Source organism: Labeo rohita, chromosome 9 (assembly GCF_022985175.1).
Source record: "Labeo rohita strain BAU-BD-2019 chromosome 9, IGBB_LRoh.1.0, whole genome shotgun sequence".
Taxonomy (NCBI): Eukaryota; Metazoa; Chordata; class Actinopteri; order Cypriniformes; family Cyprinidae; genus Labeo; species Labeo rohita.
In genome coordinates, this window is record NC_066877.1 from 21,141,911 (window position 1) to 21,158,795 (window position 16,885).

Sequence of the window (16,885 nt, forward strand, 5' to 3'; positions counted from 1 at the left end):
CAACCACAAGCTCCTATTTCTGCAGGGCTGACCCACTTAACATGCCAACAAGTATGTTGAGGTACTTTTGCAGGGCTTAACAACATCCCTTTTCAAAACCATGAGGATAAATGTAACACACCCCAGGCACAGGTAGCACACATGCTGGCAACTGCTTTAGGAGGACCAAAATAATCACTTTAAGCATCAAGTTTAACTGAAAACAAACCTTGCATGGTTGTGCAACTTTGATTTAGTATCAAAACACAGGTAGTCTGCAGTACCCAGCTAGCGAGTTGTCTGCTGATAACATCTGTGGTTTATAACCACACTTTACCTCATCCTCATGTTCGATATGGCAGCAGTTTCCCAATCACTTGGTTTTCTGTTGATGAAAGTAGTAAAAACAACAAAAAGTACTGCCATTCATTTCACAATACTAAAAAACGAGAAGGAATCTATGAGAGATGTTCACTTAAAGATATCCCTGTGGTCTTTATCTTGCACAGAGCCTAGCACTATATGTGCTTTTTTATAATCTTTGAACATAACAGCAACTGCTGTGCAACTTGCTACAGACTATATTAACACATTTGCATTAGTCGTTATGGGTATTCATAAGATTCATAGTTTTGTTAATGCTTTACAACAAGGTTGAGTTTGTTAAAAATATTAATGCATTCAATATCCCGAACTAGTAATGACTACTGTTCCAGTGTTTGTTAGTCTTGTTTAATTATAGGCAGGTATTAAGGTTGTTATTTTAATTCAGTATTGCAAAAATAATGATTGTTTCAAATATGTTTTCCACAACACTTTTCTTATTGTTCTAATAAATAGGTAGCCTAGTTTAAAAATTAATGCCATTACTTCAGCAAAGAGACATGTCAGGCCGTTGACACAAACAATATGCCACAAACCACAACGTTCTCACTTTTCGGGGAAAATCGGCCTACAATTGGCTTCAGTATGCAAAGACGGTACTGCATATTAAATTAGGAGAGTAGAAAGCACTGTAACACTGAAAATGTGTACATGTATACAATTAATTTTAAAACCGGAGAGCCAAGGCATGACGTGTAAGTTACAGCTTTTTTTTTTTTTTTTTTACACTGTAATTGAATGGTTTTCCAGAGCAGCGAAAAGTCACTAATCGTCACCAGTCGCTCAGCGTTATGATACAATTCACACAGGTCACAACACCACTTCCTCGTGTTATTGGACACCATCTCCGATAATAGCATACTGTAGGTCAGTACTACATTTCATGCTTCAGTATCAGATATTTCTAATTTTGTCCTTCCTGATTTCTGCATGTTACGTGATTTTGTTAAATGTATTTTATACCTGATATAATGCACAATCAAATATTTGAATATTACGTCGACATGTCCCTGGTGAAAAAACCAGCATATGCTGGTAGGTATGTTTTGATGCTGGGATGCTGGTTAGGTATGTTTTGGTGCTGGTTTAAGCTGGTTTAAGCTGGTCCTTAGCTGGTCCTTTGCTGGTTTATGCTGGTCATGTTGCTGGTCAAGGACCAGCATAAACCAGCAAAGGACCAGCATAAACCAGCAAAGGACCAGGGGTCACCTAGCCTTTCAGAGCAATTGTTGGATTACACCAAAGTCTCCTTGAAAGGGACTTTGATAACACGTATGCTGGACAAACATAAACACACATTATCTGATTAAGTAAATAAATAGGGATTTAAAAATAAAAAACAACCAGTCAGACTAATAGAGTTGGGGTACTCGGACTCGAGTCCGGTCTCGAGTACAATTTTTAGGCCACTCGGACTTGTCATGAACTCGAATGCATTTTTACTCGGACTTGACCCGGACTCGAGCCTTTCGGACTCGGAAAATATGCCGAGTCCATCCGAGTCCAGAGACAGCTGACGGAAATGTCACTGACTCGATGTATTATCACTAAAGTAATATTCAGTATTTGCATGTGTTCTTAAGTCTTGTCCAGTAGGCTGCTTGAAAGCCGACGGGTTTATGTGCGCACACACTCAAAGCGCGCTCACAGAACGCGCCTCTCAGTCATTGTGCGAATGCCGAATTCTCTTTCTAATAGGGTCTGTTATTGGTACACATATGCTCGTCTTAGAGACTATTCGTGTAAATGAAGTCGGTTTTGTCTTAAGTAAACTTGAACAGCTGGGAGAAACACTGATGTGTCAAAATATTTGATCTGTGCGTCAGATCTTAAAGCGACAGCAGCATAAATCTGCAGCCGCCGACCGCGTCAAACAATAATCTACTAAAAAAATCTACTAAAAAAAAATCTACTAAAAGTTTCAGTGGTCATGATTTCTATCATCTTAAATGTCAATGTACCTGCCTCAGTGGTAGCCTACCTCTTTCAAACAACAAAAGAAAAAGAGAAAATCACTCACTGTTCTTGACTAAATCACTCATTAACTTTAATAAGAATCATCTTTAATGTATACAGTGAAGATTTGCAGTGTTTTATTTGAACATTTATTAAGAAATGTATGTGGTCTATTTCTGTAATAGCCTTTAGATAGACCTACCTAAAAAAAAAAGAAAAAAAGAAAATTCTATTTTAAAAAAGATTCTATTTTTAAAAAACATTATTTCATTTGTGTTTTTGATTAATATATTTATTTATCCTTTTGTTTGTCATAGACCTACTTGGAGTGTTTACTTGCCTTCAAAAAGCTTGAGAACGTTTTACTTACATTAGTTGATTAGTTTTTACTGTATTAAAATTATTATTATTTTTTAAACATGGTGGCAGTTTCTAGCTTCAAAGAAAAATACTTTTTCTGACATCTTTGCAGCAATAGTTTCAGTGGGTCCAAAACCACCTTGGGTGTGCATGATTTTCTAATCAATCAATGGCACATCATCAAATTTTCTTTATATAATGTAATTTATTGTAATTAATGTAACTATAAATGCATTCAAAAATAAAACAGGTGTGAGTTTGCTGTGACTTATGGAAAGTATATGTAGGGCTTTATACACAGTGTGTACCATTGTAAAGACTAGGTTTATCCCTCACAACCTCATTTTCATTCAAGAAAAAAAAGTCATATACAACCCAAAACACACACATCCACAATCAGAAATAAAAGAGGTGCTGCAAGAGGCTACATGTTTTCTGCTCTTAAGGTCCCATTCACCAAGATACCTACTCCTTTACCCCCACCCTTGAGTTTATACATTTACTACATCAGTGAATAAAGTCAAGTCTTGCCCTATAATTTTTCACATTCTAAAACCTGTTTCACTCTAAAATATGTCACATTACATAGATCAGCCATAACTTCTGTTGCATGACTTTAAGTTTGCTAAGCAGAGCATGGACACTTATGAGATGTTGTGAAATCAAAAAATCAGAATGGCAAGATCCACTAGAGGTTTGCTTTTCTTACATTTCAACTGACATTGCATTTTTTTAGGTGTAAAGGTTAAAAACAGGGGTGCCTCACAGCCTCATTTTCATCCAAGAAAAAAAGTCATATAACAGCCAAAACACACACAGCCACAATCAGAAATAAAAGAGGTGCTGCAAGAGGCTACATGTTTTCTGCTCTTAAGGTCCCATTCACCAAGATACCTACTCCTTTACCCCCACCCTTGAGTTTATACATTTACTATATCAATGAATAAAGTGCCGCCCTATAATTTTTCACATTCTAAAACCAGTTTCACTCTGAAATATGTCACAAGACATAAGTCAGCCATAACTTCAGTTACATGACTTTAAGTTTGCTAAGCAGACCACGACACTAATTATGAGATGTTGTGAAATCAAAACTCAAAATGGCAAGATTAACTAGAGGTTTGATTTTTTTTGCTTTTTGCTTTCAATTGACATTGCGTTTTTCTAGTTGTAAAGGTTAAAAACGGGGTGTCCAAACTCGGTCCTGGTCCTTGGTTTAGCTCCAACTTGCCTCAACACACCTGCCAGGGGGTTTCTAGTATGCCTAGTAAGAGCTTGATTAGCTGGTTCAGCTGTGTCTAATTGGGGCTGGAGTTAAACTCTGTAGGACACCGGCCCTCCAGGACAGAGTTTGGAAACCCTTTGGGTTAAAACAATGTTAAGATACTGACAAACAGTAGTGTTTACTTTTCTCGGACTCGACTCGGACTCGGCCCTTTGGGACTCAGACTTGAGTCAGACTCGGCCCATTTTGGACTCGGACCTGTCTCGGACTCGACTGGTTAAAGACTCGGACTTGACTCGGACTCGACTTAGGTGGACTCGAACCCAACAGTACAGACATTACATGTCACATAAAGCATTTATGTGACATGATATTGGTTGGTCTGAATAGGAAGTGCATGTATAGTTTCAAAAGCATTGAAATCTTGCCTAGTAAATGTAGGACATTTAGGGTAAAGCTCACAAAGGACTGTTGTGTAATATGCAGTAGTTGGCGCTAATGGCACTGGGAAGCAGTGTTGGGGGTAACATTTTGTCTGTCTGTCTATCTAAATGCATTGTGTCATATGCTGGTGAAAAATTAATACAGAAAATTCCTTTATTTTAACATATGAAGTGCACTGTGCCCTATTTATGGACTTTCCTTAGAGTGTAGCATTTATCTTACTACCATTTCACTGCTTAAAACTATAATTGTTAATCATGTGTAGTTTAACTATTTATTTGGAAAACACATAAAATGTAATTGTTCAAAAATGTGTAACTTTTCAATAATCCAATTTTCTGTATATATATATATATATATATATAGATTTAAATAAAAATATAATGAAAATATTGCTTTTCCAAGTATATATTTTTCTAAATATATATTAAACACATCTAAATGAACATATTTCAAATAATATTATTTTCTGAGATTTTAGTATTTCATTGTGTAGTCTATGCATTTTCTACGCAGTTTTGCGTCATGGTTACATAATGACAACGTCATTTAGCAACTTTTAGCAACAAATCGACCTGCCTTTAGCAACTTTTCCTGAAAATTAGTTAGCAACACTGCAGTTACTATGTTTTTCCATTTATGGTTGACAAGTGTCCTGTCCGCATGTTGAGAGAATTCAGAAGTACAGAGGCGTTGTATGCTGTGTAAACATGATGCTTTTCCTGTAGTTCTAGTCTAAACGTGAACATGCATTAATTCATCTTACTCACAAAAAAAGATTTAGTACTCATCAAAATGAATTAAAACAGTGAAATGCTATTTCTAATTCTAGTTGTAATAAATAGGTAGCTTAGTCTTAATCAAAATTCATGTGATTACTTCAGCACGAAGACATTTCAGGCCGCCGAACACAAGCCACAGCGTTCACACTTTCCGGGGGAAATCTGCCTACAGTTGGCTTCAGTATGCATATTTTTATACCTGACATAATGCACAATCAAATATTTGAATATCACGTTGAAACGTCACCTTAGCCTTTCAAAGCATGCACACAGCGCCGAGATCAATTGTTGGATTACACCAAAGACTCCTTGAAAGGGACTTTGATTGCACGTATACTGGACCAGACTGAGGTATGAACACACATTATACGATTAAGTAAGTAAATAAAGATTTAAAAGAAAAAAAAAGGCACCCAGTCAGACTAAAGCATTTGCATGACGTGATATTGGTTGGTTTGAAGTATTGGAATCTTGCCCAGTGAATGTAGGACATTTTGTCAAGCAGTGTTGGGGGTGTTTGGGGTAACGCATGACAAGTAACGCAAGTTATACGTAATCAGATTGCTTTTTTCAACTAGTAAAGTAAGGCATTTTTATTTTTTTACTTCAAGAAAATATCTGATTTACATTTTCAAATAAGTAACACCAGTTACTTTGTTTTCCCATTTATTGACTGACAAGTCTCCTGTCCTGTCCCCGTGTAAACATGATGCTTACTGTAGTTCTAGACTAAATGTGAACATGCCTTAATTCATCTTACTCCCAAAAAAAAAAAAAAAGATTTAAAACAGTGAAATGCAAACTCAGCATATGACACAAACCTGCAATAATTCAATGTTAAATAACACAAATGTCCTTTATGTATTTTATCCCATTTTATTAACCAGTGTGCTGACCTTTGATGATCCAGTTCAACCATACAAATAGACAAAAAAATCACTTTAGATAAACTAACAGTACTTCTTTTTTTTTTCTCTTTTTATTGCTGAAGATTATTGAAACTTCCTCTTGCTTTTTTAATTACCACACCAAAACTATGGACTGAAAAGAAGTGATTTTTCATATGACATTTCCTCAACTTGTCTACTAAAATATTATTAATTATTCACATTCATAACTAGGTCATATTTGCCACAATTAGCTCATAAACACAAGAAGCTTTTTTGTTCCAACTGCACCCATGTCTGTACCCATGTACAGCTGAAATAGTACCCGAATACAGTTTCCATCTGTAATGCTGTAAAGCTGCCTAACCAATTAATTGCAAATGTAAAATTGTAAAAATCTAAAATTCTTTTTATTTCCATTCAGTATTTTATTTGATTATTTTCTTTAGTTAAATGTAGTTCAATTTGTAAAACATTTTACAGTAATGGCAAACAGCGATACAATATTTAATTTCAGTTCATCATTATAATAGTAGTTGACAGTAAACAGTAAAAAGCATTAAACAATTGCAAACAGCAATAATAAAACAGATCAACCTAATAAACATAATGACAATAAGCATAATAAATAAATGATACATTGTGTCTCAACTGTGCCCCGCTGACCACCTCGAACATTTCTCTAGATTTTACCATGATTTTACATGAGTTACTTAAAGTGCCCCTATTATGCCTTTTCAAATATGATCTTTCATGTAGTGTTTCATGTAGCTGCATGTGATCATAAACTATCTGCAAAGTTGTGAAGCTGACAGTGCACAATAGATAAAGTTATTGTCTATCATAAAAAAGAGTCGGCTCACATTTGCCTGAACGAGTCGTCAGCAATTCGAATCTTTTTTTGTTACGGGCACACGTCACAAAGTAACATATTTGCATAATGTCCGCCCACGTTCTACGTCGCGAACAACTTGCCCGCCCACAAACAGTCAAATTTCCATGTGATTTAGGTCACATGGAAATTTACACATACATTATACAGAAGACGCTGTATAGCGTCTTCACATAGAAAAGATGGCATCGATTTTACCATACCAGTTCGAGCCAGAGTCTGATGATGAAACGGCTGAAGTGGCTGATCGACAAGTTAGCACGGACTACCGTGGAAAGTGCTTATGTAAGCGAACCGGGCACACCTCTATGTTGTAAACTTCAACATTGTATAATGCATTAACACACCGAACGCGGAAAGCGCTGCGCTGGCCGCTGGGTTCAAAAGTTCAAAAGCGGCAAAAGTTCATTTGAACAACTCATTTGAACTTTGTCTGCGGCGTGCGCGCTCCACTGCGCATGCGCTTTGGTCGAGGCAGAAACAAGGCGTCCACGCAAGGCGGAAGAAATTGAAATGAATGGGTTTCATAGCACAGCGCTTTCCGCATTCGGTGTGAAAGCCGCTTCGTGTGCCATCCTTTATCATTACTTCAACTAATGAGACAGACAGACAGTCAAGCTGCATCAATCACAAATTGTCAGACTACAGTGGATCCACAGCTGAACTACAGAAGCGTGATTTAGCCGGTTAGCATGACATGTGCAGGGTTGTTACACAACATAACATACACAACTACTCATTTTGAACGATCACTAGAAAATACAATCTTCGTAGATTCATCATCTTTTGGAAATGAATATAAAACAAATTTACTAACAGCGTAGGATACAGCGTCTTCTGTATAATGTACGTGTAAATTTCCATGTGACCTAAACCACATGGAAATTTGACTGTTTGTGGGCGGGCAAGTTGTTCGCGACGTAGAACGTGGGCGGACATTATGCAAATATGTTACTTTGTGACGTGTGCCCGTAACAGAAAAAGATTCGAATTGCTGACGACTCGTTCAGGCAAATGTGAGTCGACTCTTTTTTTTGATAGACAATAACTTTATCTATCGTGCACTGTCGGCTTCACAACTTTGCAGATAGTTTATGTTCACATACAGCTACATGAAACACTACATGAAAGATCGTACTTGAAAAGGCATAATAGGGGCACTGTGGTTGCTGGGGTATATTTGTAGCAATAGCCAAAAATACATTGTATGGGGCAAAATTATTGATTTTTGTTTTATGCCAAAAATCATTAGGTTATTAAGCAAAGATCATGTTCCATGAAGATATTTTGTAAAATTCCTACTGTAGAACTTAGAACTTAATTTTTGATTAGTAATATGCAATGTTAAGAATTTTGTTTGGACAACTTTAAAGGTGATTTTCTTAATATTTTGATTTTTTTGCACCTTCAGATTCCCGATTTTCAAATAGCTGTATCTCAACCAAATATTGTTCTATACATCAATAGAAAGCTTATTTATTCAGCTTTCAGATGATGTATAAATCTCAATTTGGAAAGATTGACCCTTATGACTGGTTTTGTGGTCCAGGGTCACAATTTAATATGATAAAACAAATATACTTTATGTATTTAATCCCATTTTATTAATGAGTGTCTTTGCTGCTGACATTCAATGATGCAATTTAACCATATTAATAAGCAAAAATTACTTTAGATAAACTAACATTTGTGCTTCATTTTATATATATATATATATATATATAGCTAAAGAGTGATCTCCTGCATAAATACTTTTTGTATAAAATGACTTTTACATTAGAATTGTTTTATATTAAAAACAAAGATGCAAGCCCTGCCCGGATTTAAAAAAGTAACGCAAAAGTAACTTAACGCATTACTTTCCATAAAAAGTAATGAAGTAACGTCATTAGTTACTTTTTCAGGGAGTAACGCAAAATTGTAATGCACTACTTTTAAAAGTAACTTTCCCCAACACTGCTAATACGCATATACAAAGCAAATATCACCAATCAGACGTGTTGCGTATGCAAGTTAGCCTATTTAAGGTGTTTCAATTGTACCCAGTCTACCCTACAGACGTGAATTTTATTTTCTTTCAGCTCCAGGCTTATACATTTCACTTTTGGTGTGAAAGGGCTTTGGCATTTGCTAAAATGTTTTTTTTCATATTAAAAGCAAAAAGTTTTCATATTAAAAGCAAACAAGCAAGCCCTGCCCAGATTTAAAAAGTAATGCGAAAGTAACGCAAAAGTAACGTAATTAGTTACTTTTTAGGGAACAACGCAATATTGTAATGCATTACTTTTGAAAGTAACTTTCCCCAACACTGCTGCCAAGTGACAGACAGGGTTTTTAGATACTGAAAGTGATAACAGCATGAAAAACACGTGAAAGTCAGTTCTTAGGAGTCTGACCTTTTTTTGTTTCTTCAGAAAGGGGAGGGAGGCCAGGATGAAACTGATTTGGAGAGAATTATGCATTTTACATGCAACATCAGCTTCATACAAAAAAAAACTGAAGGCAGTCACTGTACTTTAGTGTTTACATCAAATTTCAAATCACTATATGAGCTTGGAATTTACTTCTAAAAAGGTTTAAAGATGTTGCTTTTCTTTTCACTTGAATATGAACATTATTTACGGAAAATACTGAAAGCAATTAAGAATTATTTTCATGCACTATATTATTCATTCATGACAAAATGGGACTTTGCTCATAAAATGCTGCATAAAATGTGACCAGTAATCCTCCTCATTTGTGTTTGGGTGTTATTTCGCATTTTATGCAGTTATCAGGGGAATGGTCTCAATCATCCTCACAGGGGTCCAGCACCTAAGACACAGATGACAGTAATTATTAATGGATGTGAAAATGCCATGCCAAATGCCATGGCTACCAGGTGCAGCCTTTGTGCTCGTTATTGATAGCAGTTTGTTTAGCCAGTTTAATAAACTGCATATAAGACATGCGAATTTGAAGATTAAGACTGCGGAAATTTCCTAGCTGTGTAAAATACGCTAAAATAAAGCAGTCATTTCTTTTTAACTGGAAACAAACCCTGTTTATTCTTTATCTGACCACTAGAGGGAACCAAATTCTATCAAATCCACTTCAAGATGTAGTGAAGCCATAAATGTTGCATACCTAACATACAGCACATAGCACATAACAATACACACATAACATATGCATGAATAATCAGCAATAAAGATATTAAGATTTTTACATGAACAGACTACACAAGTTCAGTTTTTTATCTGCATTACTTTAACCTCAACATGTTTTTATAAGAAAACATTAAACTTACCATTGACCAAGTAAACAGGCTAAAACTAACACTAGTAGTTTACTTTATACAAATTAACAGAATTGCATTAAACTGGTTCATCACTGCATGTTTAGCAACCTTCGGCTTCCTAAATTGTAATGCAAACATTGGGTTTTCCCAGTGTTTTGTTACTGGTGGATGTGAATATGAATTAGCTGATTATCAAATTCAATTAATTTATCACTAATTTATCAGTGAAATCTTGCTGGTTTACATAATATAAGAGCTGGTAAAAGACCAAATTGTCAGTTCAAGTTAAATTGTGACCCTGGACTACAAAACCAGTCATAAGGGTAAATTTTTTCAAATTGAGATTTATACATCATCTGAAAGCTGAATAAATAAGCTTTTTTTGTTAGGATAGGACAATATTTGGTGAGAAACATAGATATTTTAAAATCTGGAATCTGAGGGTGCAAAAAAGTTGTCCAAATGAAGTTCTTAGCAATGCATATTGCTAACCTAAATTTAAGTTTTTATATATTTACAGTAGGAAAATTCACAAAATATCTTAATGGAACATGCACTTTACTTAATGTCCTAATGATTTTTGGCGATAATTTTGACCCATACAATGCATTGTTGGCTATTGCTACAAATATACACGATGTTTACGACAAATGTGCACATTAAAAATGTTTTACATGTAAAGAAATAATAACTAGTACGTGTTGAAGATCATGTACATTCACATGAGATGAATACTTAAATCATAGCAGTAGACTAAAATGCAAGCTCTTTTTATTTTGCTTAGAGCGGGTCATCTCGTGGGGGCTGACATGTTGAGATCACATGACCAGCCAAATACAACTGGCTTTACCTTGGTAAACCCCCTGTTACTAGACACTTTCACCGTGCAGCTTTAAGGTAACTAATCTGTACTTCTAATGTAATGTTGTCCACACCTATAGGCTGATGTGATCCATTTAGATTCAAATCTCGGCCCGCTCGGGGTAATTATGATATATCTCTATCTCTCTGTTCTTTTGATCTTCGACTGTGAATTCATCCAGGCTGAATGATAATGATATGCTGAAATATCACTTTTTAGAGGCTCTCTGGGTGTGTGAAGAAGAAAAGAACGACTCTGGCGGGCTTTGAAGCTGCCCTGCCCCTTTCAGAGCCGTCATCTCTCCCGCCAGCCCTTTGTTGGTGGCGATGCTGGTTCTTTGTCAGCGGTCTCATGTGGCTTGTGTCCATTCCCATCATCACCAATTACACGTGGCTTTCTCGGACGCACATCTCTGGCGGTGTCACTCATTTACACTTGCGTGAAGACGCCCTGCGTACGTTTAGCTGCTTTTCAAATTTAGCACTCCGTTTAGCTGCCTCTCCTTTTACGGGAACCAACAATAGCATTTTAGGAAGGAAACAAATGTGTAGAGAACACGTGCACGAAGATGGTGAGATATGTTTGCGTGTTTGAGCACGGATAAGGCCGCGGGCCCTGCGTCGCTGTGTTTTAGACTGACAGTGTCTGTCAGGCCTGGCTCTGGGCTGTGTGTAGAGTAAAGGCAGGTCTGCGCTTCTCAATTGCACTCAGCGGGGGACAAGTGCTCGGCTCTCAGGGACGCCACAGCCAGCTGGCTTCACATAGATGAGCCGTGCCCCGACTGTCTGCCCTGCAGTGTGTGTGTGTGTGAAAGAGAGAGAGAAACACTTGAGAGGGAGACAGAGAGCATTTTCCCTATTTATGTGAAAAAAAGTGTTTGATTCTTCTATTGTGTGTTGTATTAAGTAGCTTTATAAAGGTAGGAACTACAAATGTAACAAGCGTGGGTTTATTTTGGAAAGATCTTGAAGCAGTTTGATTTGGATTTGGTAGGTGGTTTCACAAAGTGTTGGTGGTTTCACAGCACATTCCATGAATATGGTACACTCCTGTGACTTTTACCGAAAGCAGTTGAGTCACAAATTCCAAGTTTTGGGTTATGAGAATTATTAGTTATATTTTACTTTCTTGTTTAACAGTTAGGAACATACAGCAGTATCATAATGTGACATCTCATGAGTTGGTATTCAGTTCACTGTAGTAAAAATCATTTCGATCGAAAACAGGCCCCTTTGATTTCATTACATGTGTTTACACTTTTATCCATTTTAACATGTAACAATTGTGTAATTGTGCTGCATATGTGGTTATGTAAAATATATGATGTGAAAATATACCTACATCGACTAGACAAACAACAGACGATATTTTGCCTGTGTGATAATGAGTTTATCTGCTGTGGGTTGTGGTAGGCTGACCAAGATCAAACAAATATGTTTTTTTTCCTTCTAATTCATAATTTACTGCATCCCAAAAGTTGGTCTCAAACTAACTATAGCCACTACTGAGTGACAGCTTAATTTAGGTAGCATTTGCATCCCTGTTGCTTAGAAACTTTCTTATATTCTGACACATTCTTATCTGTTTTTATGCTTATGCTTTATTTTTATTTAATTTGTGTGTTTATTTAATATTTATTGTTAAATATAAAATTTTTTTTTTAAGAGCTGCAGGTCCTGTTTTGCACTCATGGTAAATGTGCCTCACACAACAGTATGAACTGTTGCAAATTCAAACATCTGCATAATTAAATTATAATATTCAAATTCCAAACCGATTAATGTTAAATTAAGCAGTGAAGTTATTTTGATACTTGAACTTGCTGTAATTTTCTTTGATTAGATTATATGATTTTGTGTGAAAAATTGCTTGGAGACATCCTAAAACATATTTTTTAATGAAAATGAATTTATATGAAAACATTTTGAATTAAAATACTTTTTTATTTATTTATTTTAATTTGGGTATTTTTTTAATTCAAGCCATTTAAAACTCGCCTTCATGTAGTGTCATTTACATGCAATTTTTTTTTTTTTTTTTTTAATACTAAACTTAGCCTTTTAACCAAATTACATTGTTTTGATACTGATTTATGTCAGTGGAACTTTTCTGTCCTTTTTCGTTTCTTTTTTAGGAAATAAGTTAGTTATCTAATCAATGCTCATTTCATAAGTTATGAGTCATGTTGCGGAGTAACGAGTTCTATGTAATAGCATTACATAATTTAATTACAAAATGAATGTAACTGTAATCTGTTACAGTTACAGTTACTGAGAAAACATGTAATTAAATTACAGTTACTTATGAAAATGCTAATGATCACAAAGGGGGTTACATCTGAATATTTTCTGTAATAAGCTAGGATATGTTGAATACTATATTGTTGCTTTGCCTGTTTTTAATGTACATGATGCCTCCTGCTATTTTGATGCTTTTGATTGGTTCTCTTGTTAGAATTTCCAGTGGAAATCTTGCCAATTACATCAGTCCACTTTAGGCTACAACCTGATTAATGTTTTTATTTTCCAAGGCGTTGTTAGATGCCAGTGCTTCCTGTCATAGCTACGCAAAAATTAGTTTTCAAAAACAGTACCATAGCTATTAAACTATTGATTTTAAATCTATAGAATGATCTACAGAGCAGAATGATCTCAAAGTAAAAAGACATCCTAAAGTCTCATTTTGTGGTGGTTGTGCTTTAAATTTAAATTATTATAATCTTATTTCAAGTGATGAAGTATTTTGATTTTGATGCATCTAACCCTGCGTGGTTTAGATGTTTGAAAATGATTAACAGTTGAAAACATTCATTAGAAATTTAGAAAAGTAATCAAATGTAATCAGTTACATTACTTAATAATAAAGTAATTGAAATAATAACACTACTTATTACATTTTAAATAGGGTAACTTGTAATACATTTCCAGAGTAACCTTCCCAACACTGTATCTCTAATAATCTGCTGATCAGCCTGTTTAAAAACCTCTGAGTAGTTTATGATTCCTAGCAGGATTCAATTTGATTTTCACCAAATGAATATAAAATGAATATGTAGGCAATCAATATTGCTGCAGTTCTGTGCTTGAAGATGTTGCCTTTGTACTTGGTCTGTATGGGATGGCCTATTTTCAGGTCATCTGAGGCAAAGCCCATATTTTAGATGTCAATTTGGCTGTTTTCATATTGTTTTATTCACAGAGAGTGGACTAATTATTCCAGTGGGGCTGCGCTGCGGCTAACGGAGTGACAGTTGGCGTTATCGGAGTGATCAGTCTGCTTCTAAGCCTCTGCTTTAGCCATTTGACATATATTAACAGTAATTGGTGCCACAGCCACAATGATGTTTTGTAAACCTTACGCCATTTTCCAGGAGGATGACCAAGAGGAATGCAGGGTGGAGGCTGGTCCGTAAAGACATCTTCAAAATCACAGAAATACACTTTTCGTCATGAACCTCTGCTATGAAAACTCTGGCCTAAAGGTTGGTCACAAGCAAAAATAAACACTTAATCTCAAGGTGGATCTGTTTTATATATGAAACCTGTCAGAAAATGGTATTTTTAATCACATCAGCCATAACTGATTTTGCTTTCCTATAAAGAGAGCTGTATTCAATTGTATAACCCTAGATTTATTTATTCCAGTGGTTTCTCAACTGGTGGGTCATGACCCAAAAATGGCCCATAAGAGCTGTTTTGACAGTCATAGACAATAATGCTAAATGCGTACCATAAAATTTAACGTATAGCTGTGAATAGCTACTTGCCAAATTTGTTACTTTTATATTTATTTATTTAGTTCAACATTTAAGGCTGTGTATTTCATTATCCAATTAAACTCTGAAACGTAACTCTGGACCACAAAACCAGTCATAAGGAACTTTTTTTTTTTTTAATTAAGATTATACATCATCTCAAAGCTGAATAAATAAGCTTTCCACTGATGTACAGTTATTTGGCCGAGATACAACTATTTGAAAATCTGGAATCTTGAGGGTGTAAAAAAAAAAAAATTATTGAGAAAATGGTCTTTAAAGTTGATGAAATGAAGTTCTTAGCAATGCATATTACTAATCAAAAATGAAGTTTTGATATATTTACGGTAAGAAATTTACAAAATATCTTCATGGAACATGATCTTTACTTAATATCCTAATTATATTTAGCACAATAGAAAAATCTATAATTTTGACCCATACAATGAATGGTTGACTATTGCTACAAATATATTCATGCTACTTATGACTGGTTTTATGGTCCGGGTCACAGATTGTGTCACATGCACTCATTTTCAATAAACAAAACACAATTAAGGTAAAAGAAAACTCAGTCCAGACTAGATTAAATACAGGTTGATTTTTCATATGCATTCTGAGTTACATAAATAATGTTGGTTTTTGCAGTTAATGTTAGCATTAGTACATTTTCAGTGGACATCAAATCTGAGTACTTAGTCAGCATTTCCCGCCTCATGTAGGCTATAAATGTGCAGGGCACATAGGGTCAACAGCTACACTGTACAGATGTGACTGGGCCTCTTAAGACTTGCGTGCAAATGCTCTCCCCTTTTGTTTGTGTGTTTCTTTTTTGCGAAACGCACGTAATGTACTCCGAGGTTATTTAATAGTGAAGAGAGGAGTTCCGTGGACTCCAGCAGGTTCTGCAGCTGCCAGATTGTACAAGCATACGCAGCGGAGAGATGTGTGGTGACAGCACGCCGCTCATTAAACCGAATCAGCATCAGGGGGGTGACAACTGGACGACTCGAGCCTCGCCCGGTCACTCGGCCACTCTTTGTGGTCTCCTTGCTGGTATCAGGTCAACAGCGGGCATGGGTTGTACTCTCCGGGCTGTGCTGGTGATATCTATTTCAATCCACTTCACCACCTGACACGCAGAATTCCACGTGTGCCAGGGCGCTTTCAACACGGTCTTGTGTTGCGGCATCTCCCGCGTCTAGATCGCTTAGCCTCCGACGGGCTCGCCCCGAGCCATAGCGAGTCTCATTTGTGGAGGCTCAGACACTGAGGTAACAGATGTGTGGGGATCTATTCATAGGGTGGTTTATATAATTCTGTCTGTCTCGGATGTAGTGTGTAATCCCTGTTAGGCTTGTGTTTCAGTTACTTATGTGTTCGAAAAAGGATGCAGATACTTTTGTTGCATATTAGGTGTGTGGAAAGGCTTTATAAATTTAGTAAAACAAAGGTTATATCTCACATTGTGTGCTAATCAGATGTAGTGCCATAAAACAAATTTTTGTCTTAATTTTACTGAGGCATCATGTCACGTGGCTCTGCCCATTGTATAATCTCACTGGTACAAATTCCACTCCAAATACTTTTATAAGTGCTGTCCCAGTACCCACATTTGATGTCTTTTCACTTTTTGGCATTGCCTCCTCTCATGTGACTACCCCCATTCATTCTCAATTACCCCCCACCAAACTCACCACACGCTTTAGGTTAAAACTGAATGGGCTCAGGGGAGGCGAGAGAGACGTAGACTCCCGTTGTAATTTTTTTGTCATTTTTGGACAGTTTTACTTTAGAAAAATGTTTGATTTATATGCTTCTTGCTGACGTACCTGTGTACATAACAGTGCAGTTTCCAACAGAAAAGTTCACTGAGTGGCGCTAAAAGAATGTTCGCTTTTTTCCCCGGAACAGTTGAACGTGCATATGGAACGTTTAATGTGACGTTGTTTTCGCACTGAGTGGTGCTATAACTTTAATGCTCTGTGATGTTTTAAAATAACATACCATCTGTACTACGCCTAAACCAGGGTTGCCAGGTTTTCACAACAAAACCCGTCCAACTGTTACATCTAACTGT